The sequence below is a fragment of the Protopterus annectens genome, chromosome 12.part0 (genome assembly GCF_019279795.1).
Source record: "Protopterus annectens isolate FY-2018-M chromosome 12.part0, PAN1.0, whole genome shotgun sequence".
In the NCBI taxonomy this organism is placed as follows: domain Eukaryota; kingdom Metazoa; phylum Chordata; order Ceratodontiformes; family Protopteridae; genus Protopterus; species Protopterus annectens.
In genome coordinates this window covers 372,575,811-372,586,504 of record NC_056746.1, presented here as the reverse complement: position 1 = coordinate 372,586,504, position 10,694 = coordinate 372,575,811, and positions in this window count along the sequence as shown.

Genomic DNA, 10,694 nt, shown 5'->3' with positions numbered 1-10,694 from the left:
CGAAGGATTTTGCGAGGTCTAGGTAGGCTGTGTGGACTACCTTCCCCTCATCTATGGCCTTGGAAACTGTTTCAAAGAAGTCAACTAGGTTTAAGAGGCAAGATCTGCCCTTTACAAAGTCGAATTGGGTAGGGTCCAGTGTCTGGAGGTTCCCAATGTCTTTGTTTATGAGTTCCATGATGACATGCTCCATAGCTTTGCAGACCAGACTAGTCAGGCTTATAGGGCGATAGTTCCCGGGGTCCGTTGTGGCACCATCTTTGTGGAGTGGGACCACTGTTGCTGTACGCCATTCTTTGGGTACATATCCTGTAGTAAGGCTGAGTTTGAACAGTGACTTTATGTGAGGGTTCAGTTCTTCTTGGAGCTCGTGTAAGATGCAGCCTGGGACCGTCTGATCCCATTGATGCTGTGTTTTTTGCTTTGGAGAGGGCAGCTTTCACCTGTGCATCTGTGATGTCTGGGAGACTACATTCTGTTGGGATAGACATTTGCTCTTTTGGGGAGGAAGGGGGGGGGGAGTTTGCACTGAACCTGTCTGCCAGGATGTTGGCAATCTCTGTGGGTTCAGTGTATTTTTTGCCATTTTGCACTAACTCAGAGCATATCTGGGAGTTGTCACCCAGATTCCTGACATAACTAAAGAAGGCCTTGTGATTATCTTTAGCGTCTTGGGCAATTTTTCTTTCAAAGCTGGCCTTTGATGATTTTATGAGGGATCGTAGTTTCTTGCTAGTACTGATCAGAGATGCCTTCCCTTTTTGGGATTTTGCTCTATCATGTAGTAGCTTCCTCCTTCTGTTGTATAGCTTATTTATGTCCGGGGTCCAGCAGACAGGTCTCCTGCTTTTGGAGGAGTGAGTCTTGGTTTTATTTGGGATAGCACGATCCATGCATTCCTGCAGGTGCTCATAGAATGCATTTGTAAAGGATTCTGCTGTTTGGGCAGTATTTTCCACTGGCCCAGGGGCTTTGAAGGATTCCACCTCGGTTTTGAGAAGTGTGAAGTTTGCTTTTGAGAAATTTTTCACAGTGGTTTCCTTGGCTGGGGGTGGGGATGGGATATGGATGTCCAGTGAGATTAGTTTATGGTCTGATCTTACCAATGAGGGGTTTACCTCTGGTGTGGAACATAGAGTCCCCATGTTGGTGATGACCAGGTCCAATATGTTGTCCCCTCTTGTGGGAGTGGTGACCAGTTGTTCCATAGCATTTGAGTTTATAAATTCTAGGAACCATTGGGCAAGGATGTTGGGGCTTGAGTAGTTTTTCCAATCAATGATTGGGTAGTTGAAGTCACCCAATATTATGGTGTTTGGAGAGACCTTCATATTCTCCAATGTTCTCAGGAAGGCCAAGTGGGGTTCCTGAGATTGGGAGGGTGATCTGTAGCAGGCTACAAACTGAAAGGCAGTTTTGCCCACTGTTAGTTGCACATGGATGGTCTCCGATGCTTTGTGCAGTGCCACTAACCTGGAGGTGTGGGTATCTTTGATGAATATGGATACTCCCCCTCCTTTTGTGTTTCAGTCCGAGTTTTGGGGCCGAAAAGCATGGTATGAGTTATAACCTGGTAGTGCTGGGGTGCTCTCGGGAGCCTTGAACCAGGTTTCTGTTACTGCACAAATATCGATATTCTCCATACTGAGGAGAGCCTCGAGTGCATGCATCTTGAGGTTTAGACTTCTGGCATTGAATAGCATTACCCTTAGTTTTTTTCTCCTTGTGTTGTCTATGGAGGTGTTTGTCTTTTGAGCCTTGCCTAGAAAAGGCACTATGGGGGTGGCAAGAGCCTTAGCCAGTATTTGAAAGCCCAGGTGTGACAGGTGCAAGCCGTCCCTAGCAAAGCAATGTGGCTTGTTGAGCATGTCATCCCAGGCTGACAGATACTGGATCCCCTTTGTATGACACCAATACTTTAGCCAATTGTTAAAATTGATCATTTTGTCTTTATACTGTGGCATCATTCTTGGTGAGGGCAAGATGCTACTCAAGGTCAGGGTTATACCAGCCTAGGCTACATGATCAGAGAGCTCCTCTATGTCTCTTTTCATGTAGTCCAGGGAGGTACATCTCAGGTCACTCACACCAGCATGCACAATGATGGAGTCATATTTGTACTTGCCTTGGAGTGACCTGAGTGCTTGTGTTATGTGGCGGATCCTGGCACCCGACAGGCAGCTTACAGTGACCTGCTCCTTGTTCAGTCTGGTGAGTGGGATGTCAGTGTGTCTGACAATAGAGTCACCTATTGCAAGTGTATTTGGTGTGTTGTTTAGCCTTAAGGGCTGTGACTGTGTGGCACACTGACTTTGTGAAATATGTGATACGTGGGTATTGTTGTGGGGTAGCGGTTGCTTGGATGTCTGCTTTGGAGGTCTCTGCTGCTTTGGCAGATTTTTATTTAGAGTCTCCGAGTATGTTATTGTGTGTTTATGTGTTTGGTTTGCTGATGCGATAGGTCTATGTGAGACTGGATTTGTGGTGTGAGTGATTCCCTTCTCCTCCTGACTGACTGTGCCAGTCTTGGGTTGAGAGAGCTCAGCCTCCAGTTTGGCTGTATAGTTGTATCTCTCACATATATTTGAGCTTGTTGGGAGGAGGAGAGGGTGGTCTGTGTACATAAGGCAATTGTAACATTGACTCAAGATTCCCAGATTCACTAGCTGGACTGAAGAGTAAACCTGAAACTGACTTTTGGACATGCCAGAATAGTAAAAGGAACTGCTTATTGACTGATCAGAAAGGACCAATAGGGAGCCAAGTACTTATAGAGTATAAGAGGGTGTAGTGCTTTAGTTTGTTAGTGTTTACTTATAAGATTTGAGCAAGTGCAGGGCTTTAGAAGGAAAATAGAGTTGCTTACTTTGAGAGTTAGAACAGTTCTAAGGGAAAAAGTGAAGAGTAGACTTTGTGGAGCCGGGAATAGTTTAAACCCATTTAAGTGACGCTGCCCGATGCTGCGCGGTGTGCAAAACCGTGCAAATGTGGGTTTTAAAGCAGGGAAACTGAAAGAGATAGGAATTGACCCAAAACAGCCAATAAGCTACTAGTTTCTGGCTGACACCACTCCTCCAGGGACAGATAGGCTGCTCAAAGCTCCCCACTCTCACTGGCGAACAGGGAAGATTCCTCCTATCCAAGTATGGATATAGGCAACACAGGAACCTATACCACAGTCCGGAATTCAGCAAAGCCTGAAATCTGGACTAATCTAGTTCAGTAAAGGAGGGAAACAGAATATTTTTTTGTTTTTTGTTTTTGATTTTTTTGCAGAAGGTAACAGAGAATCACACAGAAAACACTGTAAATGCTATAAACAGGCTAGCACACTTGAGTGTGTAGCCTACAACAGTTAAACAATACAAAAACAACTTAAATGATTTTTTAAAAAGTGCAACTGTAAAAAGCAGGTAAGGCAATACAATTATAACTTTTTCAAACACAGATCATTTAGAAACTCGCTTTCTAAGTGGGAAAATGCAGCCGGAGCAAAAAGCAGAGAAAAAAATACTTAGATCTGTTGAAAGTCTCTCTTAGGTCTCTCTGTTGCCTGTATCACTCTGCATGACACCACAAGGAGCTGTGCGGAGTTGTATACTAGCGCAAAACCATGCAAATGTGGGTCTACTTTGTTTCACTGAAAGCTCATTTCACTGAATTTCAATTCACCCTGACCAAACTGGTGAAAACTCAAATTACTAAAAACTCATTTCACTGAAGTAAAGTTAGTATATATGGCACAGTGTAGAGTACTGTAAGGCAAGTAAAAGGTGTATGCCCTTTTCCCCACTGTAGTGCAATCCTGGAGTTAGTATATATAAGTGGGGGGGTGTAGTGGGCACAGCCCACCATATTGGGGGGTGTGGGGCATAGCACCCCACTTAGTTTGGGTATATATTGTCTTCAGGAGACAGTTAGTCATTGGTGTTGTAAGTATGCATGTCTATGGTTTAAAATTTATTGTTTTGAAGCTTCCAGTAAAATATAATATAAAATCAAACTAGGTGGGGGCTACGCCTCCAAAACCTCCTATGTGGGGGGTTGTGTCCCCCACATACCCCCAATTATATAAATATATATATATATATATATATATATATATATATATATATATATATATATATATATATTAACTTCAGGATCACACTACAGTGGGGAAAAGGGCATATACCTTTTACTTGCCTTACAGTACTCTACACAGTGCCAGTACTTCACTTCAGTGAAATGGGATTCGGAGAAATGAGTTCAGTAATTTGAGGTTTCAGCGATTTGATCAGGGTAAATTAAAATTCAGTAAAATGAGCTTTCAATAAAGAAAGTAGACACATTATTTATATATATATATATATATATATATATATATATATATATATATATATAATATGTATACAGGGTATATAAAAAGTTTACACATCCCTGTTAAAAAGCTAGGTTTTGTGTGATATAAAAAAATTAGACCACAATAAATCATTTCAAAACTTTTCCCACCTTTAATGTGACCTATAACCTGTACAATTCAATTGAAAAACAAACAAATGTGTTAGGGGAAAAAAATATAAAAAATAAAAACGTACAATATGCTGGTTGCATAAGTGTACACACCCTTAAACTAATACACTAGTTTAGATTACTAAACTAAAACAACACACATCCACAAACCTACAACAAAAATAAGCAGGAGGGCAAGCCACCCTGCGCCCCCATGTGTAGGGCTGCACCCCACCCACCCCCACCCACCCCCTACTTATATATATAAATATATATATATATATATATATATATATATATATATATATATATATATATATATACTAACTCCGAGATCACACAAACAATAAACAAAAGCAAACACACACACACATATTCTACAGTCCCTCACACACATACATATCAGCGCACTCACATACACTCAAACTCCCACCCATAACCCTTACAAAACACTCACTTACCTGACATAACACCTAATCCACACACGGCACCGCACACCATCCACATACAATCCCGGACATTATGTACCGTAAAGCCATAACTGCGAATTCAAGATATTCAAAGCACTGATCCAGGCCATCTTTTTTTGGAGAAGGTTCCCCTGCACCGTAGTAGTAGGAGTGTGCAGTTAGAACTTGTCTGATTAAAGACTGCTGGAGCAGGGCTGAGTTTTGAGATTTTTTTCTGGTTAATTGGGTAACTTGTTTAAATCAGTTTGTTCGTTTTCTATTGTTTTATATATATATATATATATATATATATATATATATATATATATATATATATATATATATACTGCACTTTATTCATCTGCTTTTACTGTATTTCTGTTTCTTCCTACTTTATTACTAGGGGCATTGACTACAACTTTGATCTGCGATATATAACAATAAGTACCCTTTTCTGTGCATTTAAAGTGTTTTTTTGATTGTATCTGCTTTATTTTCTGAAAAGAAACAAAGAAAAAAACAAAAAAAATATATACTTGGTTCCAGCCTTTCTAAGCTAGTATAGTCCAGTTTTCAGGTTAGTGCTGAATTCAGGGCTTGTTACAAATCTCTGTGTTTGCCCATACCTTACTTGGATAGAAGGAAGTTTCTCTGTTCACCTGTGATAGAGGGGAGCTTTGAACAGCCTATCTGTCCCTGGAGGAATGGTTTCAGGCCAGAAATTAGTAGTTTATTGGCCATTTTGGGCTAATTTCTATCTCTTTCATTTCCCTGCTATAAAACCTGCATTTGCGTGGTTTTGCACGTGGGCAGCTCCGGTTAGCTGGAGTATAACTATTCCTGGCTCCACAAAGTCACCTCTTCAATTTTTGCCTTGGAACTAGACAAACCTTCAACTTAAGCACTCAAGCCATTCATTTCTCAGCCCGGCACTTGCTCAAAACTCATAGCAAGCACTTATAAACCCTAGCACTAGACCCTCCTATACTGTACAGAAGGACAAGGCTCTCTATTCGACCTTACCAGCCATCCAATAAAACAGTTCACTGTACCTATCCAGGCATGTCCAAAAGGCAGTTTCAGGTGTACTCTCCAGTCCAACTGGTGAATCTGGGAATTTTGAGACAATGTTACAACTGCCTCATGTACACAGACAACCCTCTCCTCCTACCACCAAACACTAATACATGCAAGAGATGCAATTATACAGCCAAACTGGAGGCTAAGCTCTCTCAACCCAAGACTGGATCAGACAGTCAAGAAGAGAAGGGAAATACTTGCATCACACCACCAGTCTAACACAGACCCATTAAACCAGCACCGGCAAAAAACACACAGAAATACATGAAAACATACCCGGAGGCTCTAAATAAAAATCTGCAAAAGAAGCAGAGACCTCCAAAGCAAACATCCAAGCAACTTCCGCCCCCCAACACAAACCATGAAACACATACTTCACAAAACCAGTGTGCCATGCAATCACAGCCCTTAAGGCAAAATAACATACCCAACACACCGGTAATAGGTGACACTATAGTCAGGCACACTGATGTCCCACTAACTAGGCTGAATAAGAAGGCTACTGTTAGCTGCCTGTCAGGTGCCAGGATCCGCCACATATCACTCCCGAACAAGAACAAATATGACTCTGTCATTGTCCATGTTGGTGTGAATAACCTGAGCCATACCTCCCAGGACTACATGAAAAGAGACATGGAAGAGCTCTCTGATCACAAAGCCCAGGCCGGTATGACCCTGACCCTGAGTAGCATCCTGCCTTCACCAAGAATGATGCCACGGTATAAAGAAAAAATTATCTAATGCATTCTATGGGCACCTACAACAATGCATGGATCGTGCCATCCCAAGCAAAACCAAGACTCACTCCTCCAAGAAAAGGAAACCAGTCTGCTGGATATATATATATATATATATATATATATATATATATATATATATATATATATACACATACACATACACACACACACACACACACACACACATATTTATATATCTATCTATATAAATATATATATATATATACACACACACACACACACACACACACACACACACACACACACACACACACACACACACACACACACACACACGCACACACGCACACACACACACACATACACACACACACACACAAACACACAACACACACACACATATATATATATAATAGACACCCCAAATAATCGGTAGACAAAAGTTCATTTCACAGTTCTTTATTACTCCATCCAAGTGCTACTTGGTGTTACAGAAGATTACAGAGTTAAATCACAGTTTTGATTGTCTAGTAAATGGGAGTAGCTAGGGCTGGTTAGTCAATCGGAGTGTGTAGGTGTGTCAGAGTGGGCTGAAACCTTTATTCAGATTAGTGATGAAAGGTGAACACAGCCCTCATACTTCAATTGTATTATCACAGAGTTCATAAAACACCAGTCAGAATCGTTACAATTCCATCTGCAGCATAACTAACTTATGAGTGTTCAGTCACTAAAATCCATTGAGTATAACAGGAGTGTCTACAAACCAAAGCAATTTAATTCAAAGGTTTAAAAGTGCCAGATGGGTGCCTAAATTAGTTGATCACACTAAAATTTGTGGCTCTTTCGAATTTCTTCTTCAGGGAAACAACAATACTTTAACAGGAAAAAACAAGGGGTCTCGCTAGGATGAGTGATGGTACCTTCAATAAGTTTTTAATAACATTTTAACAGACTACTTAATATTTGTAAAGAACTCATAGTAATGGATTTAATTTATTTTTAGTAGTCTTGATTAGAGTAGTTTTGCATTGTGGAGGGGCTGAAGTCAGAGGCATAAGGCCATTAAATAGGAAAGTGGCGTTTCGTAGTGGCGATTTGTGGAAATCTAGAATAACCAAACCCAAAACAAAAATACAAACATAAATCTACAGATATCTAAGCACAGGGAAGGAGGGGTTTTAATAAGTTAATTTTTTTTTAAACTAGAAATAAAGATTAATTAACTCACTAAAAAACAGGCATACAGAGTTGGTGGGTCAGTCCCTGTGATTGCTAGTTAGAAATTACCAAGGTCGGATACTGCTCAAAGGAGTGGGAGTAAAGAGGGGATAAAGTCTATGTGCCTAAGTGGTAAAATACATTTGTTGTAAAAAAATAGAACTAAGCACTTTGCTGGAAATGAAGAAGCCATTGAGCCTTTATAGTGATCCCCAGGACTGACTGTGCCCTAAGTGGTTAATAGATAATAGTTCTATGTGGAGGAGAGCCGAAGTCAGAAGGCTTCAAAAAAACAATTGTTTGGGTCAATTAGGAAAGTGATGTTTCTAAGTGGCCCAGCTTGGAGATATGCTAGATAACATTAGGAAGCTAATCTTGTATGGTCACCCCTGGGAATGAAGAACTACAAGGAAGTTAGTTCTTAAACTATAAAAACCGGAGAGGAACAATAAAAATTAAAAATTAAAGAGCTACAGAATAGTTAAAAATTAACAATTAAAAATTAAAACTGCCATTCAGAGTTGGTGGGACTGTCTTAGGCATAATGTGTAAGTTTTCCAAGAGTCACAAGCCAGAAATTAAAAAGTTGGGTTCTGCTCAGAGAAGTGGGATTTAAGAGGGGATGTAGTCTCTGTGATGTAGCTTTACTATAAAATTAGTTAGAAAATAGATGAAACTATGCACTTAGAATTAAAGAAGCCACTATGCATTTAAAGCTGTCCCTGGGACCGAAAATGTCCTAGGTGGTTAGTTGTTAATGGATTTGCCTGGTGGAGGGGCTGAAGAAAGAGGACGAAGGCTATGTAAATACAAAACATCAGGACAATCAGAATATTCAGAAAAAGTGGCATTTCCTTGAGGCGAAGTTTGGAAATCGAGTTAAAAATAGTCCGTTTAAATCTCCACATCTAATCCAACAATCTAAAATTGCAGCCTAAATCTAAAATCATCTAAATACAGAGGAGTATGTGGGGGGGAGGGATAAAGAGACATTATTAAACACTGATTAAAGAGTACAATAATGAGCAAAAATTGAATTACTAAATAAATATAAATGGGCTAAAAATAATAAAAATACTTAAAATGGGCATTCGTCCATTTTTGGTCCAAGGGACAGCTTTAATCTTATTATCTTCATGGTACCTTTCTCCCAATTCTATTTTATACTGGTACGTTTTTTTCATTTTGTTCATCATCTAACGTGTTTATTTGAAGTTTCTTGTATTTAGATCATTCATTCTTTTCAGTTACAAGATAGGCTTCCTCATGTTATCTACCATAATTTGTTAATGCTTTTTTACATAGTCTGGCTAGATATTTTTATGCTAACCATGCTATCTATTTTAACTGTTCCTTAGAGCAGAATCTGATGTTCTAATGTTTTTTAATGTTGTTTAATTTATGGTTAGCTACACATGGCAAGCTAACACTCATCACAAATGCCCATTTTAAGTATTTTTATTATTTTTAGCCCATTTATATTTATTTAGTTATTTATTTTTTACTCGTTATTGTACTGTTTAATCAGTGTTTAATAACGTCTCTTTAAGCCCCCCATATACTTCTCTGTACTTAGATGATTTTAGATTTAGGCTGTAATTTTAGATCGTCAGATTAGAATTGGAATTGGAGATTTAAACTAACAATTTTTAACTCAATTTCCAAAATGGCAAGGAAATGTCATTTTTTCCGAATGTTCCCATTGTCCTGACCAGATGTATTTACATAGCTTTGGCCTCTTTCTCCGGCCTCTCCACCATGCAAATCCACTAACTACTAAACACTCAGGACATTTCTGGTCCCAGGGACAGTGTTAAATGCATAGCGGCTTTTTTTATTCTAGCTAAGTGCATAGTTTTATATATTTTCTAACTAATTTTATATTAAAGCTAAATCATGGAGACTATATCGCCTCTTTAATCCCACTTCTCTGAGCAGAACCCGACCATTTTAATTTCTGGCTACTGACTCTTGGCAAACTAACACATTATCCCTGAGATAGTCCCACCAACTCTGAACACCCTTTTTAATTTTTAATTGTTAATTTTTAATTCTTCTCTAGTTCTTTAATTTTTAACTTTTATTGTTTCCTCTTGGTTTTTAGAACTAACTTCCTTGTAGTCCTTCATTCCCAGAGGAGACCACACTAGATCAGCTTCCTAATGTTATCTAGTATATGTCCAAGCTGGGCCACTTAGAAACATCGCTTTCCCAATTGACCCAACCAATTTTTTTTTCAAAGCCTTCTGACTTCAGCCCCTCCTCCAAGCAGAACCACTATCTACTAACCACTCAGGAAACAGTCGGTCCCAGGGACAGCTATAAGTGCTCAGTGGCTTCTTCATTTCCAGCAAAGTGCTTAGTTCAATTTTTTTCTAAGAAATGGCATTTTATTGCTTAGGCACGTAGACTTTATCCCCTCTTTACTCCCACTCTTTTGAGCAGTATCCAACCTTAGTAATTTCTAATGAGCAAACCCAGGGACTGTCCCACCAACTCTGTACACCCATTTTTTAGTGAGTTAATTAATCTTTATTTCTAGTTTTAATAGAACTAGAACTTTATCTTATTAAAGCCCCTCCTTGTTTGTTCTTAGATATCTGTAGATTTCTTTTTGTATTTTTGTTTTGGGTTTGGTTATTCTAGATTTCCATGAATCACCACTATGAAATGCTGCTTTCCCATTTAACTGAGTTTACAAGTCCTTAAGCCTCTGACTTCGGCCCCTCCACTATACAAAACTACTCAAATC